General features: G+C 41.7%; 1 pseudogene; it reads right to left on the reverse strand.

Annotated features, from left to right (window-relative positions):
• Positions 1 to 348: 348 nt before the first annotated feature.
• On the reverse strand, positions 349 to 1,428 carry LOC109277243 (ubiquitin recognition factor in ER-associated degradation protein 1-like; annotated as a pseudogene).
• Positions 1,429 to 8,587: the final 7,159 nt, after the last annotated feature.

Here is an 8,587-nt window from a genome sequence, read left to right on the forward strand (position 1 = left end):
AACATTAAAAAAAAAAGAGCTTAAACTTCATAGTCAAATCCCAGCTCCACCCTTTATTGCTGTATGGCCTTAGACAAGTTACTTCACCTCTCTGTGCCTTATTTCCACATCTGTAAAATGGGAACAGCAATAGATCTACCTCACTGGGTTGCTGTGGGAACTCAATGCAATAATTCATACGTGACCAAGACATTGAATAATCAAGATTTATGTGATGTAATCAGAAAGAACCTTTGCTTCTCATTGGCCACTTATAATTTATTCAGTGGGAGGTCTTTTTTGAATGAAAAACCAGGCAGTTCCCTAATGTTTCTGACTATCCTTGTATGACAATAAAAAGTTCTAGAACCTCACTACGTTGCAAAAGACCATCACTCTTTGATGCTTAGGAAGTCATGTCCCGCGTAATAAAGGCTTCCAGTTTCTTTTTTCTTTCTTTCTTTTTTTTGCAACTGATTTTTTTATTTTCCAATCAGCCAACAGTCCCAACTTACGCTTTCTTCCCTTTTTAGGCAACGACGGTCCTTCTCCAGAGAAGGCGACGAATCTGCCGCCAGCTTCAACCGCTTCGACCTTTCTGACAGTGGATGTGAATTTCTGATGAAAGTGATCTTACCAAGTTTAAATTCATAATTGGGAATTCCCCTTCTAGTGTCTCCAGGCTTGACTGGGGAGGGACTGGGCCCTACACCTTTCTTCTTCCAGTCCGGTCTCTTTCGAGAGCCGGAGAAAGCACCGAAGCCCAGCTCTCCAGCATAGTCGCTGTGGTCAGCTTCGCCTTTCGGTGGGCTCATCCTGCCGAACTAGTCTTTCGGGCTCCTTGTAGCCCCGTGGGGCATTGAGCTCTAGGTTCACTTCGCACCCAATAATGGGCACGGCTTTGTCAGGCTTGGTCTCCATCACCCGCAGTTCATAAATCTCGTTGTAGTTGATGGCAACCACATCCCCTATGGTCAGGCAGGCAGTTTCTTCGTGCGTTTTCTAATACTGCTTTGGGGTCGGCGATGTCCGGGAAGTCGGGGCTCTGAGGCTAGAATTTGGAGTCCGTGGCTACTTGAAGGTTGCCACCCTCCACCTGGACCAAGCCCCCTTCTTCCAACAGCAAATTCTGCATCATCCAGTGTGGGAGGCAGCAGACGCCCACGTTGACCACAAACTCACAGTGGGCCATGCGCTCTAAGTTCTGGTTGGTCAGTTTCAACAGCATGGGGTAGGTGATGTTGAGTCCGCTGGGTAGATGGAGGCTGAGGGCGGCATAATTATCTTCCCTCCTTTCTCCACATCTGCCCTGTCATTAGGCCCCGCGAGCATGGACCCCCAGAAGCAGCGGTACTGCATGGGGAAGTGGTTCTGGAAGACCCGGGGAATCGGCTGGTCAAACACGTTGGAGGAGAACATGATGGATCCTTGCGCCTGGCAGATGCCGCTTGGCCCAGAGAACGTTAGGATGCGAGCCCACCGACTCGCTCGGCTCACAGCCGCCGCCCAAGGGTTCCAGTTTCATCCAAGTTCCCCTGAGCTGGGGTCCTCCCCTCGGAAACCTATAGGGGGCACAATTCTCCTCTATTTGCTCACCTCGCCTCTCCGATCTTGATCTTCCAATTTGATAACCAGGAGTTCTCATCCGCTGAAGTGGGAGGAAGGGCAAGGGCGTGGGCAGAAAAGTTCTTACTTAACTGGTATCGTTGGAAGATGATTCTCCACCGTCTAGGCTTGGAAAATGTGAAAGGGAACTTCCTTTCCAGGGGTTTCAGAGTGCCCCACCGTGACGATCCAACTGCGCTTCTCACGCGGAAGGAAACGTATTTTTCGCCCCGTTGCCGCCTGTGGGCTGTGCACGTGTGTGTGTGTGTGTGTGTGTGTGTGTGTGTGTGTGTGTGCATGCGCACACGCGCGCGTGTGTATGCGTTTTTAGTCGCTCACTCCACGCAGAATCTCTGTTAGAGACCCATTATTCCTCCAGGCACTCCCTCAGCCGGAATTTAAGAAGACTCTAAGCCAGCCTTCCCTCCCTCCTGGTCCACACATGGACTGTTTGTCCTGACGTTCTGGGTGCAAGTTGATTTTAATACAGCAGCAACTCTGCTCTGTTAATGATGCTTCGAACCGATCCTTCTCTCCTCCCCTCTAGATGGCTCCAGATACAAGCCAGACAACCATCCACTGTGCTTCCTCATTGGGCAGAACGCATAGGAAGCTCCGGATGTCCCAGGGGAAGCCCTTCTTAACTTGGGATGAAGAAGTAAGCCATAGGGAAAGGATCCAGAAAGTGCCTGTCTCCAAATACACTGTCTTCAAATATTTTCTCACAATTTCAGCTCTTTTATATATTTGAGTTGGCTGAAGTAGTTATGAGTTGTATAACCAGTTTTCAATGGAATCCTGCTTTGAAAGCCCTCGGGGGTGGTCTTACAACTCACTTTGATATTTAATATCTAGGGTTCTTATGCTTTAGGCCAATACTGGGAAAGGAAGAGACCCATTTTTATAACCTTTACATGTGTATTTGAGGAGCATTTTTAACTGTGCTTAGTAAATACCAGCTGTTACTACTATCCTGGATAGGAAGCAAGATAACACCGGTAAAATAAGTAGAACGAAAACGAAAGAATTACTCATGTTGTCCTTCTCTAATAAATAGCCTGGGATCATCGATTTGATGTTGCGGAATATCTTTTCCAGTTTATTTTTGGAGTAGAAGAAATGTCCCCCTCCTTGGAATGAATTAACTATAGCTCAACTTAAGCAGGACAATGGTGCGTCCTGTGACCTCTTATTTCCGGTCAGAAACTGTACTTTGAGACCGTGCCACAGGATGCAAAGGCATGTGCGTGGCTGAAAAGGTAGCCAATATGGGGCCGGCAAGCATATAGGGCGATGGCGTCTCACACCATGAAGATGGTTGAAAGACTGGCATCCAGCCCCTTTGGCAATATGGTGATTACCACGTCAGCCGATGTAGGAGGGAAATTGGATGGTGCTGTCCACACTTTTGGAATGACTCCCTCAAGGTTAACTTTTCTAGGGGAAAGGGCTTATTGCTTTTTAAAACTGAAAGATTTTCATAGATCGGGAAAGACATGATTTCTTTCTTTCTTTCTTTTTTTTTTTTGCTGTTGTTACATAACTATAGTTTCTTTTTTCTATTTTCTTTTCCAAAGAATAATGAAAAGCTTACTGGATTTGGAGTAGGGAATGTAGTTTCTCTCTCTCTCTCTCTCTCTCTCTCTCTGTTTCTTTTTTTAAATGTTTATTTATTTTTGAGGGGGAGAGAAAGAGTGAGTGGGGGAGGGACAGAGGGTCTGAAGTGGGCTTTTTGCTGACTGAGCCCCCCAAGGTGGCCCTAGGGGATGAAGTTCTAATTGGACCAGTCAACTCCCAGCTATGAGAGCCTGAGACGAATGTTCTCTGAATCTCTTGGCACCTACCTTCCCACTTCATCAAGTGGGACCACAGACGTGGCCTAACTCAGGGTAGTTGTTTTAAAGAATTTGATTGGCAATGTGTATAAAAATATCAAGAGTACTATTTCATCATTAACGAAAGTACTTAATAAGTACATCAAAGGGACCAGTTTTCCTGCTGTGTTTGGAATGGGATCTGCTAAAGGTACACTTTATACTGAACAGGCTGAAACAGAAAACGAAGCCCCAGAGATCCTGAAGTTTTCTGACTAATAGAAGAACCTACTACACAAGAATATAATCAGTCAGTTAACATATGCCTGGTGAGCTCATTTACTTTCGTAAGCAAATTCCAGTTTCTTCAATCAGTATAATCTATGGAACAGAAAAATCAATTCCATGTTTCATAACAGTGCGCTCCTCAAGTATTTTGTCACTGAAAGTCACATTTTCAGGAGATTGAATGAGAGCTAAGTTTTTAACAGTTAAGTCTCCCATGGATTATTTTGAGAAGCTTGTTTCTTGTCAATAAGCACAAGTAATAGATTCTGCATAGATTTAAACTTAAGTAAGATACCTGAGTGAGGAGACCATAGGGCTCATGGAAATTGAGACAGCATGGGAGGGATACAGGAATAACCCAATGACTACACTGAGAATAATGGGAACTGGGCTTTTACTGTGGGAGAAGAGTTTACAAATATGAGAGGGGGAGATAAACCCTGAGGTGCTCGGCTGAAACTGATGGCATTGATGTGAACTCATAGTTTATATAAAGACTGGTAAATATAGAAATAGTTATGTAGAGTATGTATATATCTTCTAGCTCTGTTCATGACAGGGCTCATCTGCAATGGTGTCCCAGTAGAAATGGGCACATGGTTTCCAAATATTATTCTTCAGTAAGATGAACCAGGACTCCTTAGAGAAATGATTCCAAAGCCAGGGCCAAGGTGGGTAAATATATGGAGTGTTTGAAACATTTTGTTGCACAGGAAGTTGGGAAATGCTTTAAAAACAATGGAAACATGCCAAAAGGACACAGGAACTGATATGAAAGGTCTCCCTTGGGCAAATCTGGGTCAATTTGAACATTAAACAATGATAGTCATGGAGTACACCCCTTGAATAAAATAGGAAGCCTCGAGTCCATACTGATGTAAACAAAAATGCATGTTAAGTTGGTACAGTCATTACGGAAAACAGTAACAAAGTATGGAGGCTCCTGAACAAATTAAAAATAGAATTACCATATAATCCAGCAATCTCACTCCTGGGTATATATATCCAATGGAAGTGAAATCACTAACTTAAGGAGATATCTGAGAGTGTCTTTGGGTACACATTTATGCATGTAGAAGCTTGCACTTACTAGTTCAAACACAGACTAAAGATTAAAGTGGGGGGAGGAGGGGTGGAGAATGCGGGAGCAAAGAAGGTAAAACTGGGGAATCTGGGTGAAGTGGATATGGCAATGCTTTAAACTATTTTGTAACTTTTCTACACACTTGGAATTATTTCATAATAAATCAATTAAAGTATTAATAAAACTGTTTTAGCATCTATCTTATTTCCACAACAACATACGGTCAGTGTTAATATGTACTTGGAATCTCTAAAGTGTTAAGTGAAAATGAAGATTCTGAGGATGCCCAGATAATGTTGAAGTAAAAAAAAATGAAATGAGGACCAGAAATCTACATTATTACCAAGCTCTCGGGTGATTTTACGCACACTGAGATTTAAGAGATCTTGTCACATGATTTCTATGGTGCTGAGTTTAATACTTTTGATGATGACCAAAGGAATGCCTTCATGATAAATAAAATTATATCATGAAATGTTCATTTTAAATCTAATTATTTTCCAATTGCATGGAGTACTTATTCAAGTTTTTTTTAATTTTTTTTATTTTATGGGCCCTTCTATATCTGAGAATTTCTCTTCACATCACACATGACAGGAAACTTGTTGAGTGAAAAATTCTTGGGGCATAAACTTTTCCCCTCAAAATGCTGCAGATATTATTAACTGACTTGTAGAATATATTATTTCAGAGAAATCTGAATACAGCTTAATTTTTGTTCTGTTTTTGTTGTTGTTGTTGTTTGTTTTTTAATGTTTATTTTTGAGAGAGAGAGAGAGAGAGAGAGAGAGAGCAGGGGAGGGGCAGAGGGAGAGGGAGACACAGAATCCGAAGCAGGCTCCCGGCTCTGGGCTGTCAGCACAGAACCTGACTCAGGGTTGAGCTCACTAGCGGTTGAGGTCATGGCCTGACCTGAAGTTGGACACTTAACCAACTGAGCCACCGAGGCACCCCATTTCTATTCTTTTTTTATAGCTCTAGTGTTTTTCTGCCTGGATGTTTCTATAATCTTTTATTATTTTATTTTATTTTATTAAAACATTTTCTTTTTATTATTATTATTTTTTTAAGTAGGCTTCACGTCCAGCATGGAGCCCAACACGGGCCTTGAACTCATGACTGTGAGATGAACTGAGATTGAGAATCCGACGCTTCATAGGCTGAGCCACCCGGGTACCCCTATTAATTTAGTTTTTAAAATTTACCCAGATGTACCATTGATCTTGCCTGTGGTACTATTAAGAATGTATAATGCCAATATACTATAATACCAAGATTTTTTCAACATAAGATAATTTCCTTCCACTGCATCTCTGGCTATTAGTCTGGTGAGTACCTCGCCAGGTACCTTCAATCCTCTTTACCTTTACTCATACTGCCATGCTGGAATCTTCCTGCTCCATCATCCTGGGGACTCCCCTTGCTTCAGTCCTGTGTTAGATCTCGTGTCTTCTGAATCCTAGGTCTTCCTCTTTCTTGGCTTATTCTCACATTTTGTGGAGCACATCCTCAGTAGGGAAAGGAGACACAGAAGATAAGAAATCTTGTGTGTCTGAATACAGCTTTGTCCTACTCTCATGCTCTATAAATAGTTGATGAGGTATGGAATTCCACATTGCACATAATTTTCTTGCAGATTTTGAAAGATATACTCCAGGGCTTTCTTGCTTTCACTGTTGGTAGTGAGAAGTCAGCAGCCCTTCTGTTTCCTAATACTACGTATGCTACAATTTTTTCCTGTCTGGAAATGTGTAATATCTTCTTTTTACCCCTAGTATTCTAATATTTCACAGGAATATGCCTCAGAGTGACTCTATTGAGCTAAACACATTTTGGGCTCTTTTGACCTGGTAATTAATATCATTCAGTCCCAAGAACTTTTCTTAAATTTTTTCTTTTATTATTTTCTTTCCTCTACTTTCTTCTTTCCTTCTGGTACTTCTATTATTCATTTTTTTTTTTTATCACTTGGATGGTTCTGATTTTTTCATCTTTTCCCTTTGTCATCCTTTTCCTTCTTTCTTTCTTTTTTCTTTCTTTCTTTCTTTCTTTCTTTCTTTCTTTCTTTCTTTCTTTCACTTTTTTTTATTTTAGAGAGAGAACATGAGCAGGGGAGAGGGGCAAAGGGAGAGAGAAAGGGAGAGAGAGAGATTGGATCTTAAGTAGGTTCCATGCTCAGCGAGGAGCCCTATGCAGGGCTCAATACCATGACCCTGGGATCATGACCTGAGCTGAAATCAAGAGTCAGATGCTCAACTGACTGAGTCACCCGGGCGCCCCCTTCTCTTCCATATTTACAGAGAACTCCTCAAACTTACCCTCTCAAGTGCTATCGACAGAACTTTCTGCAGTTATGGGAAATGTTCTATCTTGGAGATGTCCAATATTTAGCAACTAGCTGTACGTGGCTTTGATGATCAGAAATGCAACTATTGCAAATAAGGAGTTAAATTTTTAATTTTATTAAAGTACTATGAGTTTAAATCTAGTGGCTAGTGGTTACCACATTGAACAGCACACGTATTTGTTTTCTGCTACTGTATTTTTAATTTCCAAGAGTTCTTTTTAGTTTTTTGTTTTCCTAAATTGTCTATTTCCATAGCCTTGGTTCTTGTTTAATGGATGCAATATCCCTTCTTATCTCTTTGAGGATTTGATTATAACTGTTGCTTTTAAGTCTTGAATCGTTTGTTTCCTCCAAGATACTGCTTCTGCTTGTGTTTATTATTATTATTATTATTATTATTATTATTGTCTCTATCTTTTATATAACAGACTTTCATCAGATGTCTGGTAATCCTTGCTGATCTACTTAAAAATAAGAATGAGCTGCAGGGCACTTGGGTGGCTCAGTTGGTTGGGCGTCCGACTGCAGCTCAGGTTACGATCTCACACTCCGTGAGTTCAAGCCCCGCATCGGGCTCTGTGCTGACAGCTCAGAGCCTGGAGCCTGTTTCAAATTCTGTGTCTCCCTCTCTCTCTTCCCCTCCCCCACTCACGCTCTGTCTCTGTCAAAAATAAACATTAAAAAAACTTTTTTTGAAGTAAGAGCGAGCTTGTGAGTTTCACTATAGGGAGGTGGTGGGGAGGCATTTGGGAAAACCTTGATGTCGGTATCTTTAAATACTTTCTTTTTGGATAGCCAGATTCCTCCAAGGAAGAATCTTCCAAGTTTCCACCTACTGGGTAGCGGTCTAACTGCTGCTGCCTTCTGGGGACCATTCTGGGTAAGAGATTGGGACGGGGGTGATCTCTTAATCCCCATCATTGATTTGTGCCAGGGTGAAGGAGGGTCTAGTGCTCTAATTTCTTCTCAAATAGCTTTCACCTTGGTCCTCCTGATATCAAGTCTTCTCTCCCTTTGACCTCCAGTCCTCTACTTGTCATTCCTAACTTTAAGAGCCTAGGAATTGTGCCCTTTGCAGATTTTGCTGTGTAAGTATAGTTGGTTTCTCAACTTTCCCATTGACAGTTTGGGATTTTGTTTTCTCAGGTCTGTCAAATCCCTTACCAATGTTCCACAGGTTCTTCAGCTTCCAAAATTTTTTGCTATTGTTTCATCTCCTGCTTGCATAATGCTTGTGGGTTTAGGTCTGAAAACAAAACACTTCCTATTTTTAATGTTTGTTCAAGAGGGAAGAAAATTAAATGCACATGTTCAATCCACCCCTCTAACCTGGAAATTCAGTGTGTCTATTCATTTTCAAAGGTTCAGTTCCGTGAAACATTCTTCTCCCATATTTGCCTTTAGCAGAATTAATCCTGTCCTTTGCTGCATTCAATATTTTGTGTGGTACACAACAAATTGGATACTAAT

The sequence above is a fragment of the Panthera pardus genome, unplaced genomic scaffold, assembly GCF_024362965.1.
Source record: "Panthera pardus isolate Hobbes unplaced genomic scaffold, ASM2436296v1 HiC_scaffold_13, whole genome shotgun sequence".
NCBI classification, from domain to species: Eukaryota; Metazoa; Chordata; class Mammalia; order Carnivora; family Felidae; genus Panthera; species Panthera pardus.